General features: G+C 41.6%; 1 non-coding gene across 1 annotated transcript; it reads left to right on the top strand.

The window, feature by feature from the left end:
• The first annotated feature begins 11720 nt into the window (after positions 1 to 11720).
• LOC111764285 (small nucleolar RNA SNORA38) lies at positions 11721 to 11858 on the top strand. Its single transcript, XR_002796935.1, has one exon. It is a non-coding gene; the product is annotated as a small nucleolar RNA SNORA38 (small nucleolar RNA).
• The last annotated feature ends 271 nt before the right edge of the window (positions 11859 to 12129 follow it).

Genomic DNA, 12129 nt, shown 5'->3' with positions numbered 1-12129 from the left:
GTTTTTGAGCATTTCTAAAGTCCTGGGGCATGAACTGGCTTCTATCTTATTCTCTTTCCACTCTGCAGGCCTAAGCTTCAGTTTTCTCTACTTTGTTCAGTTACCACTGGCCCACCTACTTTCCATCCCCTTTACTTCATTGACATCTTTTTTCTGTCATCATCTCCTTTTTAGTCTCTTTTGTCTTTGTGGGCTTTTACTCTTTTATTTTATTATGGTCATTTTCAAAGTCTTTCAAGAGGAAGCAGTGATAAATGCTTCATTAATCCATTCTGGTTGAAATGGAATTATTCACACAACTTTTTCCTATTTCTCGAATTTCCCTTTGTTCAGGAAATATTCAATGTTAATGCAAGGAAAAAAATAGTCTTCTTTTGTGTACTTCTTTTGGCCTATCTTAGGTATTTAATTCTGTTCATTTCATTGACTTTCAAGTTCTACAGTGGTACAGGATTTTAGAGATGGGAAGGACTTTAAAAAAGCCAATTATATCCCCTCCTTAAATAGGCACTCTCTCTACTGACCTAACTACATAGGATTACTTGTATTTAAAATCAATATCCGACAAAAATATATTTCTCTGTAGAAGTCATTCTGAACTTGTTCCAAAATTTGAACCCACATGCAAAATTTTGCCAGACTTATCCTTTTTAATTCATCAATGTCCCTTGAATGCTGCCCAATCTCCCATCTCCACTGGCACCACCTTTCCTTCTCTGCTTCTTCACCTAGAAAATTGATATTCGTCTTTCAAAATCCAGTTTACAAAGTCCTCTCTTTTTAAAATCTTCCCTGACCACTCCTTCCTTTGTCTTCCATGGATTTTCCCCCCACAGCTTTGGTGACTGTTATAACATATTACTGTGGATATTTGTTTTTGCATCATATACCATTGCCTATTAGTACCACGGTTTCCTCTAAGGCTGGGATGACATCACTTCTAACCTGTGGCAGAGCCTCAAGTGGATAAACCAGTAACATGGAGAGATCATTCCAAAGAACTACTCTCAGTTACCACCTGAGAGCCTCCATGTTGCTCAAATGTGGCCTCTCTCTAAGCCAAACGTAGCATATAAATGCATTACCTTCCCTACAGAATGGGACACGACTCCCAGGGATGAGCCACCCTGATACCGAGGGATTACCACCAAGCACCTGCTGTAATGCAACTTGAAAAAGACCTTGAATAAAAGGGAGAAATGGTAAAGACAAATGAGTTTGTATGGCTAACAGAGTTTAAAATGAGTTGGGAGGTCATCAGAGAGATAAAGCTTATGCACATCTCAGTAGGACCTCATAGACAGCCAAAGTAGATACTACCCCAAATAATGGGGCTCCTGTGGGCTCCAGAGACACCCAGGTCCTAAGGTCATGGCAGATAGTTCTGGAGTTTGGTGCCTTGCCAGTGAGCCCTGCTTTTGAGTTTGTGCTCCCGAGTGTGACAGAGTTGGACTCAGATATGACTTCTTACAAATGGCTCTTCTGTCCCTTTTATTGAACCTATACAGTTGGCACTGGAGTTGGTAGGTGTATGTCCAAGAGACTTGAATCTCTGTGTTGTCCATGTGCCAGTTGGGCCCTGAGCCTCAGCGGAGCTGCAACACCTACTCTCCAGTTCATTAGACTCACCAGGACAACTAACAAGGAGGTAAGGATGGCAACCACCACACCAAGGAACCAAGAGAGTCTACAACTGCAAGGAAGAGAGTCCCATCCATCAGCCACATGGGATCAAACCCCTCTCAATTAGAGGTGGAGTGGGCATCACCATCCCAGAATCCTCAGGATTGGAGAATAAAATATGGACTAGAGTGGAATTATCCAACTATAGACTGACTGTGATTCTAGCAATGGAAGAAATTATATCATTGATGTAAAGACAGTGGCAACTGAAGGTGCTCAAGTCAGGGAGAGGGAAAAAGAGATGCAATATGGGGGCACTTTCAGAACCTGGAATTTTCCTGAATGACATTGTAATGACAGATACAGGCCATTATACATCCTGCCATACCCTACAAAATTGAGTGGGAGAGAGTGTAAACTACAATCCATGCTTAGTGGCAATGCTCCAAAATGTGTTCATCAATTGCAATGAATGTACCACACTAATGAAAGAAGTTGTTAATGTGGGGAAAAGTGGGAGGTGTGGGGAGTGGAGCATATGAGAATCCCTTATAATTTTTTATGTAACCTTTTATGTAATCTATTTTTTAAATATAAATAAAAATATATTGAAAACAAAACAAAAACAAAGAACTACTCTCAAACAATCCTTGAAGCTTGTCACATAATTCTATATCTATCAATCAATCATCTATCCGTATCTATTTCTGTATAGAATTTTATTCTTTTAATCTCTTTTATCCATATTGAAAGCAGCATTAGTGCAAATTCTGATAATATGGACTAATTCCATTAACTTGTTACTAAACCCATCATCAGAAGACAGTTTTATGCAGATGAAGAAAAAAGAAATTAGTATTAAAGAAAAGCAGTTCTAGGTGATGGTAGTTTTGGTGTAATTAGATGTTAGTTGTCATTACCCTGTCCCCTTAAAATCAAGATAGCATTAGCATGAGCCCTGACTCATGTTGTGTGCTAAGTATAATATTCTCTCTAGGATATCTCTACATTTCCTGGGGTAGGCAAGGGCTGCTTATTTAAAATGTGAATTCCTACATGTTCTCCTTTACTAAATCAAAATCTGTGAATTAGATCCAGGAATACACATTCTATAAAAGCCCCCCCAAGAGGTCCTTATACAAAATAATGTTGGAATACCTCTGCTCTAGTTCTGAGTAAAACCAGTCCAGCATGCCCCACATGTATTAAATCAGAATTGCCGATGGTAGGATCTGAGCCTTATCATGTTTTAAAGCATTTCAGGATTAAGAACTACTGATTCACTAGCAAAGTCGCCTTCAGAGCTACCTTTACAGCTGAAAACTTCCAAGGTACACAGATCATCTACTCTTTCAGCATCCAAAGAGTGGACAAGGTCCACTCTACTTAGATGAAAGTTATGATTTTTAAGTAGCATGTTTTCCCCTCTCTCTTCCCTGTTGATGCTATAATGTACACTTTTTTAGAGGTTTTCTCAGGACTCACTTCCCAAGCTGCACACAGGACTACAAACTTCTCCAACCATTTAACCAATTTCCTTCTCCTTTTCCTGTTGCATGCATGGCTAAGTTTGCATCTCTCACACTGCATGGGATTTGCCCAGCTAAAGCCCACATCAAGTGGGTCTAACTCATGACCATTAGTCAATTCACTTAGCAACTGAGAGCAGAAAGGAGGGTCATCCATCACAACTTAATCCACACCAAGCAACTGCATGGGCTTGTTTCTAATGAACAATAAAGCTATCCTTAGGCAGCTGGAGGTTAAGGGTCATGGTGGTCAATTGTTGACAAACAAATTCTTTTTTTATTATTAACTACTCTGGGCCAAACACTTCAGCAGCCTCAGAGTCCTCACACATTTACGACAAACCAACCAACGGGACTGGCACCTTTTTCTAATTCGTGCTGCACTTTTTGAGGAAAGTTGTTTTGTTGATGATGACGCTTTCGATTTTAAGCTCAATTATTTTTTTCCTTCTTTCTTTTGAATATGTGAGAGTTCTTAAAGTGAAAATTGAAGTTCATTTCCAAGGGTAATATGTGGTTTTCCAGGCAGCAAGAGCCATGAGAGCTATCACAAAGGAGTTAGCCTGCAAACTTTATCCTGATTTTCTCTGTCTCTCTCCTCACTCTGGGCTGGCAAAGTAAAATCATGGGGCGGGATGAAAAGCCAAGAAAGGGTTCCACCTATTAGTATGCTTTGCACTAGTTTAGGTGTTAGTCTAGGTGTTAGTCAGGGCTCTCTAGGGAAACAGAATCAACAAGAAATATCTGTTCAATAGTATGTGATTTTATAAGAGTCTCTCAATTAGCCGTGGGGATGCACAAGTCCAGGTTCTGCAGGCAGGCTGCAACCAGGGGCTCCAATGAAAGTTGAATAAAGGTTCTTGATGAGTTCTGAGAGACATTGGCTGTCCAAAGACAAGCTGGAAAATTCTCTCTCAATGCTGGAATTAGTTCCCCTTTGAAGGCGTTCAAATGATTGGGTTAAGCGTCGCTCATTGCTGATGTCAGTCTCCCTGATTGATGTAATTGTAATCAGCTATCTATGAATTACCCCGGCAGTAAAGTCAATGATGACTAAGGTCCATAAATGCCCTTGTATTACAATTAGCCCAACGCTTGCTTGACCAAACAATTGGGCACAATACCTGGCCGAATTGACACAAGTCTAACCATCACAGCCCACCCCTTGTCAACTCAGCAACCATACACATTACCTTAAACCATACTTAGTCTCTAAGTAAAAACAATAACAGACATGCATATATATATATATGTCATCTAACAATGTTCAACTCTTCTGTGTACAACTGGAAATGCAATAATTCCATACAGAATAGGGTGCGAGTTCTTGGGCAATATTCACTCTGAAGCTTGACATCCTCAAATATTATGACATGAAGTGGATATAACTTGTTATATGATAAGGGAAAGGTTTGGGGAAGAAGACAAAGAAATTTGTTTTGTGTACATGTACAATCATCATCAACATGAAACAAGGAAGAATGATTCTTAACCATTATAGTCCTCATTTTTATAACTGGTCACATGGTTGAAATTCATATTTATCACTACCTTCTGCCACTACCCATTCCATGTTTCCATTACCCTCAGCAAGCACTTCAGCTGGCCGTGGTTCTTTGTCTGGTTGGGTGACCCAAACTTTCATTCCTGAAGATTCTGGGCCATTGTTAGCCCTGCTTAGATTGGGTTGTTGCAATTTTCCATTGACTTTAATCATAGGACATGGTAATACTAGGAGATGCCCCAGAGGATCTCCTGTATTCCAGGCAAGCTCTTCTTTACCCCCATTATGTAGATGCAGTCCTATTTCCCCTTGATAGTCAGGATAAATCACCCCAGCCAGTATAGTAATGTCCTTCTTTGACTGTTGATTTAGAGGTAAGAGGAGCACAAAGTGACCAGGTGTCAGGGGTTTTCTTGTTGTTGTTTTTTATGATTTATTTTTTAATTATATCTCTCCCCTTCCTCCTCCTACAACCCCCCCCCCCCCCCACCCCACATTGCCGGCTCTCTGTGTCCATTTGCTGTGTGTTCTTCTGTGTCCATTTGCATTCTTGTCAGTGCACCAAGAATCTGTGTCTCTTTTTGTTGCATGATCTTGCTGCATTAGCTCTTGTGTGTGCAGTGCCACTCCTGGGCATGCTGTGCTATTTTTGCATGGGGTGGCTCTCCTTACAGGGCACACTCCTTGTGTGGGGGGCCTCCCTACACGGGGAACACCCCAGCGTGGCATGACAATCCTTGCATGCATCAGCACTATGCATGGTCCAGTTCACCACACAGGTCAGGAGGCCCTGGGTTTGAACCATGGACCTCCCATATGGTAGGTGGATTCTCTATCAGTTGAGCCACATCCGCTTCCCTAGGTGGCAGTTTTAACTTCCAGTTCAATAGAATCATTGTTATGTTCCCTGGTGACAGCACTCCAACTTTTGGGACTAAAACCTGTAGACCAGCAGAATTTGAGGTTGCAGGGACAGGAAGCAAAGATTTTCCTAGTGGGTCACTAGAGGTAATAGTGAGTGGTGCCATTCCTATTTCCACCCCTTGATTCCTGGACCCATGGATCCTGGGTAATGGGAGAAACTATACCATAGAGTGGATGCTGATTTAGAGCATACACAGCCTCGTGGAGAACATTGCCCCAGTCCTGCAAGGTATTGCCACCTAGTTGGCACTATAGTTGAGTCTTCAAAAGGCCATTCTACTGTTCTATGAATCCATCTGCTTCAGGGTGTTGGATAACATGGTAAGACCAGTGAATCCCATGGGCATGTGACCATTCCCACATATCATTTGCTTTGAAATGGGTTCCTTGATCAGAAGCAATGCTGTGTGGAATACCATGGCAGTAGATAAGACATCAGGTAAGTCCACAGATGGTAGTTTTTGAAGAAGCATTGCATGCAGGAAATGCAAATCCATATCCAGAGTATGTGTCTATTCCAGTTAAAACAAATTGCTGCTCCTTCCATGGTGGAAGTGGTCCAATGTAGTCAACCTGCCACCAGGTAGAAGGCTGGTTACCTCAAGGACTGGTGCCATATCAGGGACTGAGTGTGGGTCTCTGCTGCTGGCAGATTGGGTACTCAGCAATGGCTGTAGCCAAGTCAGCCTTGGTAAGGGGAAGTCCGTGTTGCTGAGCCCATGCATAAACTCTATCCCTAATTCCATGGTCACTTTGTTCATGAGCCCATTGGGCAGTGACAGGAGTGACTGGTAAAAGAGGCTGAGCATTAGCCACAGAGTGGGTCATCTTATCCACTTGATTATTAAAATCTTCCTCTGCTGAAGTCACCCTCTGGTGAGCATTTATATGGGACACAAATATTTTGATGTCTTTTGCCCACTCAAAAAGGTCTATCCACATACCTCTTCCCCAGACCTCTTTGTCAGCAATTTTCCAATCAAGTTCCTTCCAATTCCCTAACCATCCAGCCAAACCATTGGCAACAGCCCATGAATTTGTACAAATGCACCTCTGGCCATTTCTTCTTCCAAGCAATGAAGAACTAGGTACACTGCTCAAAGTTACACCTGCTGGGAGGATTTGCCCTCACCACTGTCCTTCAGGGATATCCCAGAAAGGGGCTGCAGTGCTGTAGCTATCCATTTTCAATGGTACCTGCATATCATGCAGAACCATCTGTAAACCAGGCCTGAGTATTCTCTTCCTCAGTCAACCGATTGTAAGGGACTCCTGAAGAGGCCAAAGCTGTGGCTGGAAAAAAGAAGGTAACATGGAAGTGATGGTGACCATGGGCATTTGGGCTACTTCCTAATATAATTTACTCATGCCTTCAGGACCTGCTCAAGCCCTATTTCATATGTACCACTTCAACTTTATTATGGAGTGCTACTGTGCATGCCCAGCTTTATGGTTTGGTGGGCCAGACAATACCCAGCTCATGATAGGCAATTCAGGCCTCATAGTAACTTGATGGCCCATGGTTAAGTGTTCAGTCTCTACTAAGGCCTAGTAGCAGACCAAAAGCTGTTTCTCTGAACGGGAGTAGTTATCTGCAGAGGATGGTAGGGCTTTGCTCCAAAATCCTAAGGGTCTGCATTGTGATTCTCCTATAGTGGCTTGCCAAAGGCTCCAGACAGCATCTCTGTTTGCCACTGAAACTTCTAGCACCATTGGATCAGCTGGATCATATGGCCCAAGTGGTAATGCAGCTTGCACAGCAGCCTGGACCTGATGCAGAGCCTCTTCTTGTTCTGGTCCCCAGTAAAAAATAGCTGCATTTCCGGTCACCCAGTAAATGGGCCAGAGTAGCACACCCAAATGAGGAATGTGTTGTCTCCAAAATCCAAAGAAACCAACTAAGCATTGTGCCTTTTTTTTTTTTGGTCATAGGAGGGGCCAGATGCAACAACTTATTCTTTACTTTAGAAGGGATATCTCAACATGCCCCACACCACTGGACACTTAGAAATTTCACTGAGGTGGAAGGACATTGTTTTTAGTTGTTTTTAGTCCCACCTTCTCTCATGAAAATGCCTTACTAATAAGTCTAGAGTCTTTGCTACTTCTTGCTCACTAGGTCCTATCAACATGATATCAGCAACATAATGGACCAGTGTGATGTCTTGTGGGAGGGAGAGATGATCAAGATCCTACAGAAAACATTGTGACATAGGACGGGAGAGTTGATATACCCCAGAGGCAGGAGAGTGAAGGTATACTGCTGGCCTTGCCATCTAAAAGCAAACTGTTTCTGGTGGTCCTTACTAATAGTAATTGAGAAAGAAGCATTTGCCAAATCAACAGCTGCATACCAAGTACCTGGGGATGTGTTGATTTTTCAAGCAATGATACCACATCTGGGACAGCAGCTGCAATTGGAGTCACCGCCTGGTTAAATTTATGATAATGTACTGTCATCCTCCAAGATCCACCTGTTTTCTGTACAGGCCAAATAGGAGAGTTGAATGGGGATGTGATGGGAATCACCACCCCTGCATTCTTCAAATCCTTGATGGTGGCACTAATGTCTGCAATCCCTCCAGGAACCCAGTATTGCTTTTGGTTTATTATTTTGATAGGTTGGGGCAGTTCTAAGGGCTTCCACTTGGCTTTTCCAACCATAATAGCCCTGACTCCTCAAGTCAGCGATCCAATGTGGGGATTCTGCCAGTTACTGAGTATGTCTATCCCCATTATGCATTCTGAACTGGGGACCCACTGGACAAACTGTTTGTCTCCTGGATATCTCTGCTGGGCTATTCCCTAGGAATCCCATTCTCAACATGCCCAAAATCAAACTTAAGGTCTTTTCCCTTAGTTGTCACTTTCCTGAGTTCTCTGTTCCAACTAATGGCATTAGTATCAAGTAATTCTCAAAATTTACAACCATATGAATTTTCCTTGAGTCCTCTTCCTCTGGCATTTGATCTATTCAAAATTTTTGAATCCCTTCTATTATTGTATTTCCCATCCTCCCCTTCCCATCTCTAACCTCGAATATAGCCATGGCATCTTAACAGGTGTCCTTGTCGTCAGCCAATTCTTCTAAGCCTCTGTCATTCTAGTGGCCAAGAAGGGTTTGGGAATCTGTCCCAAACTGGAATGATTCTTCCCTTTGGGCAAGATCCATGCTTTAATTCCTATAATTTTAAAGAGATAATAATTATAGCACATTAAGAAATAGAAACCAGTCAAAAGATTCTCCCACCCCATTTTACTTCTTATTAAATGCAATGCCCAAGCTATACTTAGATATCCCCCAAATTTCCTTCAGGCTTTTGCTTAAAGGCAAAAAACTTCAAATACCCATGTTGCCCTGAACACTTGCAGGCTTGCAAATGACATAGATGAGATACAGGGCTTATGACCAGAACTAGTCCCCACAGTTAAACCTCACTGACCCTTTAGCAGGGGCCAGAATCCCGAAGAGGAAGAGAATTTGCGTATGTTGTTATTTTTCCTGAGACAAACGTGCAGATAGCTTCCACAAAAAATGGAACAATTTGTTATTTCTCCCTTAGTAAAAATAGTCCAAATGTAATAATATCCTCTACTATCCTAAGAAGGAAAATTGTTATATGATGGTGCAATATTAGATTCAAGCCCTTAAACAGGGATTTTCCAATTCTTTCAAAATATACTGCCTCTAAAATACAACTCTAATACAAAGCATGGATCCTTCATAGCCATTGCTCCAAAATATTTTGACCTTTTCTTTCACTATTCCCTTATCAACACTTATTCTCATCAGTGTATCAGCTAATGGCAGAAATACACAATATATTGTGTGACTTCATTCCTTTGTTCAGCCGGTCCCCATGCCTCAATTTATTGTCCCATCGTAACATATAGATATCCTGTTTTTCTTTAATATCCAGCTCCTGTCATCATTTGTAACACCTGTTCCCCACTCCTACTTCCCATCATACCCTACCCCCAAAATTCAATCCTTCCTCTATGTTCCAGTGGCATTTTGTCTATACCAGTCATTTAACACTAAGTATTTTGCACCGAAGTTGTCTATAATAGATAGGGAGTTCCTGGGGGGCAAAGCCTGCAGTGTCTTCATTTTTGGGTGTACAGTGCCTGGTAGACATAAGACAGTCAGTAAATGTTTGTGGAAATGAATTGTATCACAAATCATCTTCTGTTTCTCTGGTGCCATAGCCTGGGTAATATTAGCAAACTTATATCTGGAAGGTTTCTGTGATACAGGTACATTCAATATTGTCTCTGGCAGGCCTACACTATGTAAAGACTAAATAAGATTAAGAAAGGTGAGAGACTTCTCAGTAATAAGCAAAAAATAAAAAGTAAAAAAGCAAGGTCTAGTTATCATCAGAATCACTCTGAACCTATGACCAATAAGTTTTTAGAGATTTAAATAGCAGAAGGACCCAACATTTACTGACACTGAATGCATACAGTCTGGAGATGGACGACCATCCTATTTAAACTTTAGATAATAAATCTCTTCTTCCCTCAATGAATACCTGAAAAGGGCACCTGAAGAAAGCAGAAGGGTAGAGAAGAAAAGAAAAAGGATATACAGTTAGAGATAGTCAAAACTGACTGAGAAGTAAAGGATGGAAGAGCTAGGAGAGAAGAAAGCAATTGAGAAATAAGGGATCATTGAGTTAGGAATCCTGCCGGCTCACCCACGCAGTGCTTTCCCCAGGTGCTCTCATCAGGTGACTCTCCTCAAAAGGCTCTCCAGTGATATGTCTATGCACGGCTTCCCATATGAGATTTCACAGTGCCTACAAAAAAAGAGGAAACTTAAAATGCAGTAGGAAGGATTTATGAGTCATGTTGTAAATAAAATATTTCCTTTTGCTGGGACAAGCCTGACAGATTTGTCTCTCAGTCTATCTTCAGGCAGGAGTTTCCTAAGGGAGTCTCTGGAGAGCCCTTTCAGAAGGGGATCAGCCATTCATCTTTCCCAGGGCACCATTTACTCTGACACAGCCCCAATTTGGATTGGGAAAAAGTTAAGTCTTTTAAAAATATAGTCTTTTTGATAAGGCCCAAGAGGGGGAAGTAGATACACATATACATATACCTTTCAAACCAAATAGCGTACTTGCTCTGTCCAAGAAGTCATAATTTTTCATGTGTCCTCCGTGAGACAGGGGCGCTCACACTGCCACCTGTGACCCTTTGCCCTGCACATTCATTCTCACGGCGGGGCTGGTGTTATCAACCTACACCTGGGCCGGCTTGAGACTTGCTCAGCCAATTGACCCTCTCTCTACCTGGCCCATTAGCTTTGTGCAGATTTGACTTTCACAGATGGATTTTTTTTCTCTCTTTCTCTCTGAGATGACTTCCTCCACTTCAGAATCTGGCTACGTGAACAACTTGATATATGTTGAACAGAAAAGAAGGATTTTAGTGTTAGGGAAAATGGGAGAGGAAAATAGGAGTGAAATGAGGCAAAGATCTACAGATGTTAATAAGCACTGAGAAATGGTAAATTCATTTGATTACAGAAACTTCTGTTTTCAAACTTAATTGTGCTTTAGCCCTGTGAGACACCTGGGCTTTGGAAAGGGAAATAATAATAGCTGGCATTCATTGAGCATTTATTGCATGCCAGGCAGGCACTGGCATAAGTGTTTTACATGCCTCTTCTCATTTAATCCTCACAGCAAACTGAGGATATTATTACAATTCCTTTTTTATAATTAATTTTTTTCTATTTTTAAGGAAGCTTTAGATTACATAAATGTTACATAAAAGGCATATGGGATTCCCATATGCCCCCCACCCTCCCCCTCCCACACTTTCCCACATTAACCACATCCTTCATTAGGTGGTACATTTGTTTCAATTGATGAACCCGTATCAAAGTATTGCTACTGACCATGGACTACAGTTTACATTATAATTTATACTTTGTTCCACACAATTTATAAGTTATGAAGAAATATACAATGGCCTGTATCTGTCACTGCAGTGTCATTCAGGACAAGTTCAATGTCCCCAAAATGCTCCATGTTACACCTATTCATCCCTCTCCTCATCAGAAACTCTGGGTGCCACTGCATTTACATCAATGATAAGAGTTCTTCCATTGCTAGAATAATAATGTCTATACCTCCTACAAAGTTGTGTCTGTGGTTTCCTGGTCTTGGACACATAAGAAATGGAGGCAAAGAAATGTGGACTTGGAGAAGTCTGGAACCAGCTTGCTCCCTACAAGCTCAAGATCAACTCAGGTGAGTTCAATGAACTGGAGAGTAGGTGTTGCAACTCTGCTGAAATTCAGGGCTCAAGACTCAACTGGCCCAGAGATTTAAGTCTCTGGGACATATATAATATTTATCAGATATAGTGCTAATTATGTGTTCAAATAAAAGTGGCAGAAAAGCCATGTGTAGAGTACCAATAAATGAGTCTAACTCTGTCACAGTGGGGAGCATAAATTCCAAAGTAAGGGACACTGACAGGATGCCAAATTCCAGAGCTACCTGCCCTACTTACAGTTTCTGGATGTTTCTAGAG

This window comes from Dasypus novemcinctus, chromosome 8, assembly GCF_030445035.2.
Source record: "Dasypus novemcinctus isolate mDasNov1 chromosome 8, mDasNov1.1.hap2, whole genome shotgun sequence".
In the NCBI taxonomy this organism is placed as follows: Eukaryota; Metazoa; Chordata; class Mammalia; order Cingulata; family Dasypodidae; genus Dasypus; species Dasypus novemcinctus.
The sequence above is the reverse complement of the archived record's forward strand: the minus strand, read 5'-3'. Positions and strand labels throughout refer to the sequence as shown.